Source organism: Antechinus flavipes, chromosome 1 (assembly GCF_016432865.1).
Source record: "Antechinus flavipes isolate AdamAnt ecotype Samford, QLD, Australia chromosome 1, AdamAnt_v2, whole genome shotgun sequence".
NCBI lineage: Eukaryota > Metazoa > Chordata > Mammalia > Dasyuromorphia > Dasyuridae > Antechinus > Antechinus flavipes.
Genome location: NC_067398.1, coordinates 73636856 through 73653268, shown reverse-complemented (window position 1 = coordinate 73653268; position 16413 = coordinate 73636856).

Below are 16413 nucleotides of genomic sequence, written 5' to 3'. Positions count from 1 at the left end.
AAAAATGAAGTGTTAGATAAACAGTAAAAGTGTATTTCAGAGAAGTATAAGCATCAGTGAAATAGAGATCTATTTTCAGCAAGGCAGTCTATGCTTTTGCTAGTTAATATCCTAGAAACTATAGTCACTGTCAATGATAGACTTTAGAACTACCCAGAAAATACATATTCTGAGATTCATTCAGTTTTCAAAATTTATTGTTCTTCATTTATTTTATGCTCATCACCTTTGGTGTTTCTCTTTAGTTTCTTTGTTAATGTTTTCTATTTCCTTGGGGGTTAGTTTTAATGGTTTAGGATTGTAAAAAAACAAAACAAAACAAAACAAAAAAACAATGTACATTGATAAGAAAACTATACTGTGCTGCTATAAATAATCAATATATTTACTTGGTGAGTCACAGAAAGGGAGCTTATCATTTGTTTTGCTTGATTATTCCATGTACCAAAGAATGCTCACTCCCCTAGCAAAGAAAGGAGGGGAACCTTCTATGCTTCTTTTCTATATTTTTTCTTCCATCTGTGATGCAAATTGAAACATCTCTTTTTCTGCTGAAGCTATGGATACTATTCACCTGCAGACTTTTCCACCCCTACGATCAATAGTCAAGATAGCAACATAAAATGTGAGCAAATACAAAGGTAGCGGATATAAAATATGGAAAATAGTAGATCACCCACCACCTAAAATCAGAATGCAATTCTATATCCTACTGCTATATACAGACTTCCAAACAATGAAATACTAACTGCCTGTTTCATTTATTAGCACCTGTGACTTTGTCTCTACTTTAACTTCTTAGCATTTTACTGGTTTTTTTTGTTTTGTTTTGTTTTGTTTTGTTTAGTTATGTAGTATCTGCCAGATCCTTATTTTTAGATGTAATCCAGTTTTACCTTCACTTCAGACAACATGTTTTAATGAATACTGTGTTTGAAGTTAGGTGATCTGACTTCAAATCACACCTATGCTATTACGTAATTTTCTGAATATGAACAAATAATTGACTTCTTTGATCCTTATTTTTCTAATCTTTAAATGAGGGTAGTAATACTAGATCAGGAACAGCTAGGAGGCTAAATGGCTATAGCACTGGCCCTGGAGTCAGAAAAACCAGAGTTCAAAAGTTGCAGATACTAGCTGTGGGACCCTGGCCAAGTCATTTAACTTCTGTTTTTCTTAATCCACTGGAGATGGAAATGTCCAACCACTTCAGTGTCCTTGCCAAGAAAATCCTTGGGCAATATTGGTGTTCTGTGTTTCATGGAGTTACAAAACTCTGACATCACCAAGTGATAGAAAACAATCTAGATTAAATGGTTGTGAACTAAGATCCATTTTCAAAATGATAACTATTTAAATGTAGTTTCTTTCCTTTGTAAATAAAAAAAAATTGTATGATTTTTTTCATTAAATCCATAAATAAATGAATTTAAAAACATTTCAGTAAGGGGTCCTTAGATTTCAATAGAATGCTAAAGAAGGACCTGAGACAGACACAAAATGATCAATAACTTCTAGATACAATGATTTCAAAGGTCCCTTCCAAAAACAGTGACTCTGATTTTGGTTGATACTCTCATAAGCTCTCTGAGTTTAGGCATTGGTCCATGCAAAAAAACAAAAAACAAACCAAAAACAACTTTCCTCCAAAATCATCATCCAAAATCTTGTAAAAAAACTTCTGATTTTCTGTGCTCATTAGTTACATCTCTGGTTGATATTGTGCACTGAGCTGAGTGCTTCAAAGAAGTGGGGTTCTAGTGTTGGTATTGTCATAGTTGCTAATACTTCTTAATACTTTATTTAAAAAATATACCAATATGTGGAGTTGTGAACTTATAGAACCATTCTGGAGAGCAATTTGGAATTGTGCCCAAAGGGCTATCAAACTTTGCATACCCTTTGATCCAGTAGTGTCTCTATTGAGTCTGCATCCCAAAGAGATCAAAAAAGAGAGAAAAGGACTGGCATGTGCAAAAAAAAAAAAATGTTTGTAGTAGCTCTCTTTGTAGTTGTAAGAAATTGGAATTTGAATGGATGCCCATCAGTTGAGGTTTGGATGAATAAGTTATGGTATATGAATGTAGTGGAATAGTATTGTTCTATAAGAAAAGGTGAACAGATTGATTTAAGAAAAGTCTGGAAAGGCTTTCATAAATGAGTACTAAGTAAGTGAGTAGGACCTTTAGAACATGATATATAGCAACAGGATCATATGGTGATCAGTTGTCATAGGCTTGGCTCTTCTCAGCCCAAGGTCACACAGCTAGCAAGTGGTAAGTGTCTGTGGCAAGATTTGAACTCAGGTCCTCTTGACTTCAGGGATGATGCTTTATCCCCTGTGCCACCTAGCTGTCCCTGTTGATTCAATTTCAATAGACTTTTGTTGGAAAGAGCCATTCACATGCAGAGGGAGAACTATAAAAACTAAATGTGGATCAAAGCATGCTATTTTCACTTGTTTTGGGTAGTTGTATGTTTGCTTGTTTGTTTGTTTGTTTGTTTTTTCTTGTTTTTTCCCCCCATTTTAATCTATTTTAAAAAATTTTTTTAAATAGTTTTTATTTTCAAAATATATGGGGTAGTAAACTAGGAAAACATTTTTACATTCAAAGGTTCTGATAAAGGCCTCATTTCTAAAATTTATAAGAATTCAAGCCATTCTTCATTTGATAAATGAAGGCTATGAACAGACAGACAATTTCCAGATGAAAAATTGAATCAATTTCTAGTCATATGAGAAGGTGCTCCAAATGACTATTGATCAAAGAAATGCAAATTAAGATAACTCTGAGATATCACTACTCACCTCTCAGATTGACTAAGATGACAGGAAAAGATAATGATGAATGTTGGAATGGTTGTGAGAAAACTGGGACACTAATACATTGTTAGTGGAACGGTGAATGAATTGAACCATTCTGGAGGGCGGTTTGGAACTAACAAACTATGCATACTCTTTGATCCAGCAGCGTTTCTACTGGGCTTATATCTCAAAGAGATCTTTAAGGTGGGAAAGGGACCCACATGTACCAAAAAATACTTGTGGCAGCCCTTTTTGTAGTGGCTAGAAAATGGAAACTGAGTGGATGCCCATCAGTTGGAGAATGGCTGAATAAGTTATGATATATGAATGTTATGGAATATTATTGTTCTGTAAGAAACGATCAGCAAGATGATTTCAGAGAGGCCTGGAGATACTTACATGAACTGGTGCTAAGTGAAATGAGCAGAACCAGGAGATCATTGTACACGGCAACAACAAGATTATATAACAATCAATTTTGATGGACATGGCTCTCTTCAACATTGAGATGATTCAAACCAGTTCCAATTGTTCAGTGATGAAGGGAGCACTCTACATCCAGAAAGAGGACCATGGGAACTGAGTGTGGACCACAGCATAGCATTTCCACTCTTTTTATTGTTGTTTGCTTGCATTTTGTATTCTTTCTCAGTTTTTTTCCTTCTTGATCAGATTTTTCTTGTGCAGCAAAATAATTTTTTAAATATGTATACATATATTTGATTTAACATTATTTTAGCATATTTAACATGTATTGGAATACTTGCCATATAGGAGAGTGGGTGGGGAGAAATGGGGAAATATGGAACAGAAGGTTTTACAAAGGTCAATGCTGAAAAATTAGCCATGTATGTATTTTGTAAATAAAAACTTTAATAAAGTTATATCTGTATATCTATATCTATATCTATCTATCTATATATAATGTGCTGCTGATCTGATTTTTCTTATGTAGCATGACAAATATGGAAAATGTTTGTAAGAACTGCATGTATTTAACCTATACTAAATTGCTTATTGTCTTGGGGAGGGTGTAGGAAGAAGGAGGGAAAAAAATTAGAACACAAGATTGTGAAAAGGTAAATGTTGAGAACTATCTTAGCATGTATTTGGAAAAAAAATAAATAGCTAAAAAAAAATAAAATGTACCAACATGATACCATACATAGTTTTGTGAATGCATCTTTTTATATACTGAACAATTCTGTTATTTACACCTTCAGTGTCCACAGCTCTGAGTAAATTACAGGGCCAGAAATTGCTAAAATTCTACTACTTAACAGTATTTATCAAGCATTGACCTTTCCATTTTTTTCTTGAACCTTTACCTATAGGTCAAGTAAATTGCAAACTTAAAAGCTTGAGCCATAAAAAATGTTTTGACAAGCACATTTTTTTAAACATAACTGAAAACTTGTCACACATTTCAGAAACCCAAAATTAACTACTCTTCTTTAGTGAAATGGAAAAAAATAAGAAAACTCAACTGGTTCCATTCATAGAGATGGCTCTGGACTGGATTGACTTTTTACTTTTTTATTGCTTATGTTACCCAATCCAGTATACATTGAACAGCAAGGCAATGTGACACATTATCTATGTGCATTGCCCTTACACATTATTTTATGGCTTGTTTTTGTACCTTTTTGATGGTTGTGCACAGTTCATAAAATGTTTTTCCTTACCTCTGCCTGATAGAATCCCTCCTTTCCTTCAACTTTTGATCATGTATCATCTTCTACAGAAGATTTTTCTTCCCTAGTTTTTTTCCTGAAGTGGAATATAAAATCACTGAGGCAAAAATTTTCATTTTTGACTCTGTATTCCCAGCACCCAACATAGTGCTCAAAATATAGCAAATGCTCAATAAATGTTACTGAATTTAACTGAATGTAACTGAATTTATTATAGAACATACAAAGACATCAAAGTAGAAGATTTAGACTAAACATTGAGATTCCTATGGCTAATAGCTTTGAAGAAGTATAAGGGAATTTAGAGATAACATATTTCGGCCTCCTCCAGAGAAGGAAACTGAACTCTAATTTGGCTTCTTGATTCATATCCAAAAGACAGGGATTGAAGATTTTGAACTGGAATTTGAGGCCAATTTTCTATTTGCTGTGACATCTTAGTAAGCAATCAAGAAACATTTATGAAACCTACACAAAATTTCATAGGAGAGAATGAACTAATCTTGGAGTCAGAAGCCTGAATTCAAATTCTGTCTTTGGCACATAGTGGCTTTGTGAACTCAGGGAATGAGTTAGTTTCTCAATGATGTAGGCAACTTAATAAAATTGTAAGTTGCATAAAAGACACTGACTAGCACTGGTAATTTATTAATCAATAATTATTATTAAATGCCTACTCAGGAGCTAGGGAAACTAAATGAAGCAAAAAACAGTTCCTGCTCTCAAGGAGCTTACAATCTAAAGGAGACAATATGCAAGTATATATAAAAGCAAGCTATATACAGAAAAAAATAGGAAATAACTCCCAAATAAAAGGCTTTACAATTAAAAGGGGTTGAGGAAACACTTTCAGTAAAAGGTGGAAGTGGAGTTGGGCTTTAAAGGAAGCTAGGGAGGTCAGAGGTTGGGAGAGAAGGAAAAGGAGCCCCCAGGAAGGAAAACAGCTAGAGAAAATGCTAGATCCATAAGAGTGTTTTGTTCATGGAATAGCAGGAGTCCAGGGTCACTGAATCAAAGGTATATTTTGGGAATAAGTTATCAGAAGACTATATCGGGGTGTGGGAATTGAACCAAGATGGCAGAATAAAGTCAGGGTGCATGAGCTTTCCTACTTTGCTTCAAAAACCACATGAAATCAAGCTTCTGAACAATCTGATGGAATTAAACCAATCTCCAGCTCAAGATAGACTGAAAAAATTTCATGAAAGGTCAATCTCATTGGAGTGAAAAGGGTGTTCAGCCCAGGGCAGATAGACTTTGGGAAAGTTGATGAGAGGTTCTCACCCACAGCAAACCAGCAACTAAAAACCTCAGGTCCAGACTCAGTAGAGGAGCAAATTGAGGGTGGGGGGGGAAAGGGTCGAAGTCATCTTCCAGTATCAGCTCAGAAGGCAAACTCTGGGAAACCAGACTATTTCCTAAAAAAACAACCAAGCTATCCTCTCCAAATACAAGGGGACCCAATACTCAAAGCCAAGGCTCAAATCTGCATAGAAAGCTTGAAACATCACCACCTTTACCCTAGGAGCAGAACTCCACCTTAAAAATTAAAAAAAAAAAAGAGGAAATACCAAAAGAAAAGAAAAGAAAATGAACAAGAAAGAGAAAAGAACCTTTATCATAAAAAAGCTACTATGGTGATAGGGCAGACCAAAACACCCAGAGGAGGGCAGCATATCCAGAAAAGAAACCTCAAAGACTGAGAAAAACTGGTCTCAAGCCCAAAGATCCTTCTTGGAAATTCTCATAAAACTCTTTAAAAAGCAAGTAAGAGAGATAGAAGAAAAACAATGGGAAATGAAATGAGAGATATGCATGAGAGAGTCAACAGTTTAGAAAAGGAGGGGAAAATTTTTTCTGAAGAAAACTACTCATTAAAAAGTAGAATTAACCAAAGAAAAAAAAGAGATACACAAGCTAACTGAAGAAAATCACACATTAAAAAGTAGAACAGGGCAAAAGGAAATTAATGACTCTGTGAGACAGCAAGAATCAGCCAAACAAACTAAAAAGAATGAAAAAAAAAATGGAAGAGAATGTGAAATACCTCAATGGAAAAACAGTCGACCTGGAAAATAGATTCAGAAAAAAACAACTTAAAAATTATTGGGCTATATGAAGGCCATGACCAAAAGAAGAGCTTGAATAACATTCTACAAGATACCATTAAAGAAAACTGACTCAATATTCTAGAAACAAAAGAGTAAAAACTCTTTGAAAGAATCTATCTATCACTTTTGGAAAGAGAATGCACAAAGAAAACCCCAAAGATTATTGTGAAATTCCAAAACTTTAATCTGAAGCAAAAAATATTGCAAGCTGCCAGATAAAAACAATTCAAATATCAAGGAGCAAGAGTCAGGCTTACTCAGGATCTGGCAACTTCTACAATAAAGGATTGGAGGATCTGGAATAGCATATTCTGGAAGGCAAAGGACCTGAGGTTACAACAAAGAATTAACTACCCAGTAAGACTCAGCAGAATCTTTCAGGGGAAGACATGGATCTTCAATGAAGTAAGAGACTTTCAATAATTTCTATTAAAAAAAAAAAAAAAGAACCAAACAGAAAATTTAATCTATAAACATAGGACTCAAGAGAATCATAAAAAGGTTAACAGGGGGAAAATATGTACTTAAAAGTTAAACTGCATCCCTAGATGAGAACACAATAGCTGTAATTCTTGTGAATTGTTTCTGTCACTGGGGCAGACAGAGGGGGACATGACATGGACTGAGGGTGTAGTTGTAAATGGTCCCCATGTGATGAAATCAAAGAAAAAGACATTAAGGGGTGGGAAAAGATCTGTATTGAAAAAAGAGAAAAGGGAAGGCAAAAAAGGACAACTAGTTCACATGAAGAGGGGCAAGAGATTATTACAATGGAGGGAAAGAAGAGAGGGGGATGAGCATTGTCTGAAGCTTGATCTCATCAGTTTTGGCTTTAAAAGGAAATAATTTAATCATTCAGTAGCTATAGATATTTATATAACCCTGAAAAGAAGTAGGAGAAAGAGGAAAAGAAAAGGGAGGAACAGAATAAACAGGAGGGCAGAAACACTAGGGGAAAAGATAAAGAGAAGGGGGAGGGGCAATAGAACATAAGGTAGTGTGGGTGGAGTGGGTTAAAAAAAACTACTAAGAGACAAGAGAGGGGTGCAGAAGTGATAGGAGAAAAAAAATGCTATCTATGCTAAAAAAGCTTTAAAAAGAACAAATTAAAACCCCCTAACTAAATACCAAATTAAAAATTTTAAAACTAAAAGGAGAGATTAATAAAAAAGAAATAATAATATGTAAATACACGAAATAAGAAAACTATTGAACTAATAAACAAAACTAAGAATTGGTTTTTGTGGTGTTCTTCTTCTTTTGTATAATATAAGGGTTCTCTCTGGGAGCAGGTTTCTTGGGGAGGTTTTCTGGAGGCAGCCTTAGTTTCAGTTCCAAGTAATAATCACTCCAAATACAGCCAGGAGTTAAAATCCAGTCCTTGATTGTATCCTTCAAAGTCTTGAGCTTCAGCCCCTAGCTCCCTCCAAATGTCTCCAGCCAACACAAAGTGGAATATGGAATGAATCTGTCTCCACTCCTGAGAGTGGGCTTCTGTCTCTCCCAAAGTGCTCTTTGGCCCTGAGAGCTTCTTGCTTATATGCTGTACACTGAGTACACACCAATCATTATATCACTGGGAAACCATTATTTGTTGTAGGATTAAATCAATTCTAAACTAGATTTAAACATCATCTCTTCAATTCCACTTAGTACCTTGTTTCAAGTTCTGGCCCATAACATCTCCTTGTACAATCAGATCAATCATACTGAACCATGCTAAATTAGATATTGTCTCTATCAATTCTAATGACTTAACACTTTGTAAGGATTCCAACAAATTGAAAAATCTAACAAAATTGATAAACCTTTGGTTAATTTGATCAGAAAAGGAAAGGGAAAAACCAAATCACCATTATCAAAAATGAAAGGGGTGAATTTGCCACCAATGAAAAAAGAAATTAAAACAATAATTAGGCTCTATTTCTCCAAATTCTATGGCAGCAAGTCTCACAATCTAAGTGAAATTAATGAATATTTACAAGAATATAAATTGCCCAGGTCAACAGAAGAGAGGCAGGATAGAAATTAGAGAGTATTTAATAATTTATTTGAGAGGAAGAGATTTCTTGGGACCAAATGGATGGATCCATGCTTTGGTCCCAGGGCTGAATGAGGCTAAGGTCTCCAAGAATCCAGCAGGGAATGTCTGATACAAGATTCTTTTATAGGGTAACAAGAACAATGACATAATGGGGGAGGTACCTGGATGGGGATGACCTAATGGGGGGAGGCACCTAGGATGACATAATGAAGGGAAGCAGGTAAGATGACATAATGGGAGGTACTGGAGAGACTCCTGATATGCTAATGATGTCTAAAATGGATAAAGACCTTTATCCCATCAAATATTAAGAGGGAATGATTGTAGCCTGAGGTCTAAGATATAAGATCTTTATCCTATCAAACATTAAGAGGGAATCTTTATAACATGAGGCAGAGTATTTGAGTAGGACAATTAGAGAAATTTGGTCAGGACATTAAAAGATAACTGTGGCACAGCAAGAAGAAATAAAATACTTAAATAATCCCATTTTAGAAAAAAGAAATTGAACAAGGCATTGATGAATTTCCTAAGAAGAAATTTCCAGGGCTGGATGGATTCACAAGTGGATTCTACCAAACATTTAAAAAACAATTACTTTCAATCCTGTCTAAATTATGTGGAAAAAATAAATAAAGAAGGAGCACTGGCAAATTTCTTCTATGACACAAATATGGTACTGATACTTAAACCAGGAAGAGCCAAAATAAAGAAAGAAAATTACAGACAGATCTCCCAGATCTCTACAGAAATTGTAAATATTAGCAAAGAGATTATAGCAACTTATCAGCACGATAATAGACTATGACCAACTGGGATTTATACCAGGAATACACCGTTGATTTACTATCAGGAAAACTATTAGCAAAATCAGCCATATCAATAACAATACCAACAGAAATCTTACAATAATCTTTTTTGAGGCAGAAAAAGCTTCTATATATCCAGAAAAGTTTTTGGCAAAATACAGCATCTATTCTTATTATAAACCCTAGAGAACATAAAGTTATAGGGAGATTTAAAAAAAAATAATAATAAGTAGTATTTGCAATGTTCTGGTTAGCTTTCTGGAGGGCCTTGGGACCAGCCTTGGCCTCAGCAGAATAATAACCATAAGAATAGTCAGGGATAAAGTTCAAAGTCTTTATTATCTCCTTCACAGTCTGTCTTCTGAATGGGTCTTGGTCTCAATGGAGGAATGCAGGAGGCAGGAGAGCCACCATGAGGCTGATCAAAGATGGAATCTCTGTGACTGATACTGTCCTCAGTTTAAATACTCTATTAGAAGTAAATCATCATAGGTGTCAATATTGTAGAATAGGTGTTAACTGTTAGAACTATACTAAGTTTTATTTATACTAAGTACATGTAAACTAGAGAATCATTATCTTAATTCTACTGAGTTAACACTTTGTTGTAGAATTAAATCAATCATATGAACTAGAGAACTCACATGTCTTATCAATTCCACTGAATTAACACCTTGTTGTAAGAATCCTTGTTTCAAGTACATTTTCCCAGAGTTCCTATCTTTTACAAGTATTCATTTAAAACCCACAACAAGCATTATTTGTAATGAAGTGAAGCTGGATGTATTCCCAATAAGATCAGAGGTGAAACAAGGATGCCCATTATCACCACTATTATTCAACATTGTACTACAAATGTTGGTTTTAGCAATAAGAAAAGAAAAAAAAATTACAGGAATTAGAATAGGCAATGAAGAAATAAAACTATCACTTTTGCAGATGATTTGATGATATACTTAAGAAAATCCTAAAGAGTTATCCAAAAATTTACTGAAAACAATTCACAACTTTACAAAGTTGCAGGATATAAAATAAACCCACACAAATCATGAACATTTCTATATATTACCCAAAAAGCCCATCAGCAAGAGGTAGAAAGAAATATTCCATTTAAAATTATGGTAGACAAAATAAAATCTTTTGGTGGAATCTACTTGCCAAAACAAAAACAAAGAACTATATAAACACAATTACAAATAATTTCTCACACAAATAAAATCGGATCTGAAAATTGGAAAAATATCAATTGTTCATGGCTAGACTGAACTAATATAATAAAAATGACAATTCTGTCTAAATTTGTCTACTAGTTCAGAACCATACCAATCAAACTGCCAAAACATTATTTTATAGAACTAGAAAAAATAATAACAAAATTCATCTGGAATAATAAAAGGTCAAGAATCTAAAGGGAATTAATGGGAAAAAACATACAAAGGATGGTAGATTAGCAGTACCAAACTCCAAACTATATTATAAATTATACAAATATTTTATAAAGTAGCAGCAGTAATCAAAACCATTTGATACTGGCCAAGAGATAGAGTGGTGAATTTGTGGAGTAGGTTACATATACACAATACCACAATCAGGATTTATAGTAATTGGTATTTGATAAATGCCGAAACTCCAGCTTCTGGAATATGAACTCACTATTTGACAAAAATTGCTTGGAAAACTGGATAATAATATGTCAGAAACTCAGCATAGCCCTCCAAACCAAAATAAAGTCAAAATGGATACATGATTTAGAGTATGAAGTACCAAACAAAATAAATTAGGAGAACAAGAGCTAATTTACCTGTTAGATCATTGGAGAAGGGAGGAATCTAGAACTAAAGAAGAACTAGAGAAAATTATGAAAGGCAAAATGGACAACTTTGATTACACTAAATTAAAATTGTTGTAGCAAGGAATTGGAAAAGCAGTGGATAGCTATCAATTGCGGAATGGCTGAATGAGCTATGATATATAAAGGTAATGAAATATTTTTTTTTTAAAGTGATGAAAAAGGCTATTTATAGAAAGGCCTGGAAAGATTTACATGAATTGATGCTGAGTGAAACAAATAGGATGAGGAATACATTATACACAATAACAGCAAGAATGTCTGATGATAACCTATGGACTGCTTGTTTCTTCTTGGTAGTTCAGTGATCCAAAGCAATCCAAATAGATCTTGGACAGAAAGAAAAAGAACTAATGAGACTGAATATAAATCAACACATACTATGTTCACTTTTTTTCCTGTTTTTTTTTTTTTTTTTTTTTTTTTTTTTAATCTCTCTCATGGTTCTTCCATTTGCTCTGATTTTTCTCTCCCAATATGATTCATATATCAATGTATATTAAAAATAAATAAACTTATGACATTAAAAAAAACACAGAGCTTTGTTCTAACAAAGTATTTAATCTCAGGAAAATGAGGCAAAAAGTTCATTATAACATACAGAGAATATATATCCCCTGTTTTAGTTTCAGGGTATTTTTAAAGACCATAACAATCCAACATATTCCTAATAGTTTGACATTTATGAAAAGGGATGGGCTACTGTTTTAGCAGAGCCACTGAGAGACCTAGAATTTACAATCTAGGTAGCATGCTTATTTCTAAAAGGGACAAAGTTCATGTAAGTGCTCTTTACTATGCTTGACTTGCCACGTGCTGCAGCCTCCCTTACTAAAGGTGTGTGATACACATATAAAAGTGATGGGGAATGGATTTTGGATGCCAAACAGAACTTTCTTCCTTTTGTCATGAAGATAATAGGATGAGGGAGAGAGAGATAGTGTATGTCTCTGTGTGTGAGAGTGACATAGACAGAGAGATAGAGAGACAGAGACAGAGATAGTGAGAGGACAGAGACAGACACAGAGGGAACAGACAGGGACAGAGAAAAGACAGAGAAAGAGTCAGACAGACAGAAAACAACAACAATAACAACAATAATAACACACCTCTTGTTTTCTGGCCTATTTGTGTTGAACAACCAATACTTTTTCTCTTCCCCTCCCCTCATGTTCTTCCTGCATATAAACTATAAATTTCTCCCTGTGACTCCATGAACTTTGCACTCATAGAGAAAAACTCTGGTCAATAAACATTCTTGCAAATTTTCTCTGACAGGTTCTCAGCCTCTGCTAGAAATGCAATCAACTGAAGAAAAAGAATTCTTTGTTCTACACAGACAGATGCACACATTCATAACACTCAAACTAGTGGATGCAAAGGAGGACCGTTCTCCATAGCCGTCGTATTCTTAAATTGTTTCCATTAGAAAGAGTTAAATTGACTTGGTACTAAGATATATAAGCACTACTTTTCATTTAATGAAACATGTAATCTTATTTGAAAGGCTCTTAGTTCCTAGGGCATTTCACATGTTCACATTCAAATGTTCAAAAAAACTGATTTTTGACCACATTGGGAACTACTAAAGTGGGAGAACTTTTTCTTTCCTTGGTGATTGCAACCCTTCTACAACTCATCAAATCCAAATTGAAAAATGTATCATGCTCATAGGAGTCAACTGACTTTCCTAGGGACACAGAACTACTGAGTGAAAGAGGTAATATCTAAACTTAGATCTTCCTGTACTCTACCAAGTCCAATACTCTACCACTTTGAAATACTGATTTTCTTCTGCTCATTCTCATATGTCTATATGAAAAAAAAAGAATTTGGAAATGAGTTTTTTTTTTTTGTTGTTGTTGTTGTTTTGGAATATTTTTGTGATTTTTCCTTTTTTATTAGAGTACTTAATTCGATCTAACCAAATCCCTACTTCAAATTCTCATGAGTTCTCCCCTATACTATTATGATAACTTCCTACTTGGCTTTAGCACTTCAAATCTTTTCCTACTCTCTATTCTCTACACAGTTGCCAAAATGTGTTTTCAAAAATTTAAATTTGACTATGTTACCATCCTTCTCAATTACCACAGTGTCTCTCTATAACCTCCAGCATAAAATATAAATTCTGGTTGGCATTTAAGGACCTTTCCAATCTGATGTCAGCATTTCTAGTTTTATTTTATAATACTCTCTTTCTTGTACTTTATAATATAGTCAAAATAGCTTTTAATGTTTCTCATTTGTAGTGTTGACATATTTTCACTGGATGCTCCTTATACCATCAATGTACTCTTTTAACTTCCCTTTAGAATCACCCTTCATTTCCTCCAGGACTCAAGTGAAGCTTCATTTTGTACAAGCGAACTTTACTAATCTATTCTCACCATAGATTCTAGTGCCCTATTCCCCATCATCTGTATTTGTTTTCTATATATCTATATTACATTTCATTTTCATAACATAATCCCTTTGAGAACAAGAATTGTTGTGTTGTGTGAAAGTTCCCTTTTGATGTCCTGATCTAGTTTCCCAGTGCTATTTAGTTATTCTGCTTCAGGTTATAACCTTTCTCTCTTAATGTATGATGAGATAAAGGTCTACCTCAGTTGCTCTGCCCCAAAACCCCAGGCTATAATCATTCCCTCTTAAATGGTTAATGAGATAAAAGTTTTATATCTTTAGGTTATAGACATTCCTTCTTAATGTTTGACAGGATAAAGGTTTATCCATTTTAGATGTCATTAGAATATCAGTAACCTCTCCTGTACCTCCCTCCATTGTGTCATTCTAGGGGCCTTCCTCCCTCCACTTCCCCTCACCCCCCCATTAGGTTATCCCCATCCAGGTACCTCCCCCATTATGTCATTGTTCTTGTTATCCTATAAAAAGCTTGCCCTCTGATACTTAAGGGCTGGACTCTTTGAGATGATACTTTCATCCAGCCCTGGGACCAAGATCCATTTGGTCCTAGTATATCTCTCCATTTAATAAACTAATAAATTGGTCTCTAACCTCTGTCTTGCTCAGTTTCTCTGGCATTACAGTTGTGTGTGTTGTTTCTTAATACACAGTTTAGTATAGTGCCTGGTATATGTTCTGAACTTGTGAAAATGTTTATTGATTGTTAATAATTAACTAAATAAAATGCTTCATAAAAGCAGTCCTTTCAGAGGTGGTGCAGGAGCTCAGTAGGCTCTTCCCTCCCTCCCTTCTTGCTTTGAATTTGAAAAGAAGATAAATGAGAGCCAGCTTAGATTTTCTTTTTCAGTAAGCATCAAATTTTTCAATAGATGTCTTTCCTCAAAGGATTAAGGAGAACCAGATTTTAAGTGCTTAAATGTTACTTAGGAGTACCATGCCAACCATCTGATTTTCAAATAATATTGATTGTTTCATGGCTTTTATTTTTTCATCCTCTAAATACGTTATTTGAAGATAAGTGTCTAGGCTTAAGTCCCCAGACCTTCATATTTTAGCATTGTTTAGCAATATCATAGTGATGTGCATAAGAAATAGGTAAAAAAAGATTCTATTAAATAAGAGCATTTATCCCCAAATCATATCAGACCATTGTCCTTTTTTCCCATTAGCATCTCTACTAGCAAATTCCAGCGTATAGATTTAAATTACCTTTGGATTCGAAAAGTATAGACTATTCTTAGATATCAATTTAAGTATAAATGTAATTTTAGTTTGTTAGAACAAGAGATAGAAAGACTGATGAGTAGGTTCATTCTATATTTTTAAAGGGCTCTCTTTGTTCTAGTTTCTGTGACTATGATTACTGACTAATGTACTATTATTACCAACCTGTTGGGTGTGTTTCTGGGATCAAGAATTCAACGAAAATAAGAAGTTGTTTTCTTTCTCTATCCTTGCCTAGAACGAAATGGGAAATGAACCTTTGGGTGTAATAGTATGTTTCTTCAGTCTACCCCATTTAGGAAACTAATCATACTGCCTCAATCATACCACTATAAATGATAGCCTTGTAAAAGTAAAATTTAAATGAATATTTTGTAATATTTCTTTTCAAGATAATATATAGGCTTTAATCTAAGATTTTCTTATACTAGATTTAACAATACCATGACTATGGTGGATGTAGTGAGTAGTGATCTGTCCTTAAAGTGAGGAAGACAGAGTTTAAGTCTCTTCTGATATATACTCATTATATAACACTGGACAAGTCACTTAATTTCCTTAAGATTCCAGGAGATACTTTAAGACTCTAAGTCAGAGAGCACAGATCTACATTGTTAGAGTTCCATAGACTAATGAAAATAGGTGAGTTAGTAGAGAAATGCTATATTTTGAATATGGGAGACTTGAGTTAAAATTCTGCTCAGCAGCTGTGTGATCCAGGTAAAGTCACTTGACCTCTAACCTTGATTTCCTCACTTATAAAATAAGGATGATAAGGGTAACAATAGTACTCACCTCACTGGGTTGTTATAAAGATCATGTGAGATAACAAAGGTGGAATGCTTTGCAAAACTTAAGGTGTTATTATTATTATTCCAGCATTGATGAAATCACAGATTCAATTTAAAATGCAAATACACATACACATAAGGTAAATCAATGTATGTGTCTTTTTTCCTTCAACTTTTACATTTCTTTAAAGTATCTCCTTCCTATTTTCAATGCATCTCTGCTTGAGCTTTCTATGATTATGGATACTTAGATCACAGAATCAGAATCTGTCATTCTACAACAGATTGATTTTCTTTCTATACTAGCAAAAAATATATATTTTCCATAAAGAATTTGAAATGGAGATGTGCAGGCAATAAATTATTGGTGTGTTCTGGCTATCAATAGAAAATTAGTGTTACACATTGAATAAGGATGTCCCAATCACACAAAATGTAAACTTTTGTAAATCCTTTCTATGATAATAACCAAGAAAACCAATTTTTTTAATTTTTAATGACCCATGGATGTCACATTTTATTCCAAGCTGGAACTTGAAAACTAACAGTCTTCAGAGCCTGGGTTAGGCTCATATCTAATAGACAACTTAAATAGGAAGTTCTTGAGTCTTCTCAAAATCACTACGTCCAAATTAGAACCCATTAAATCTTCTAT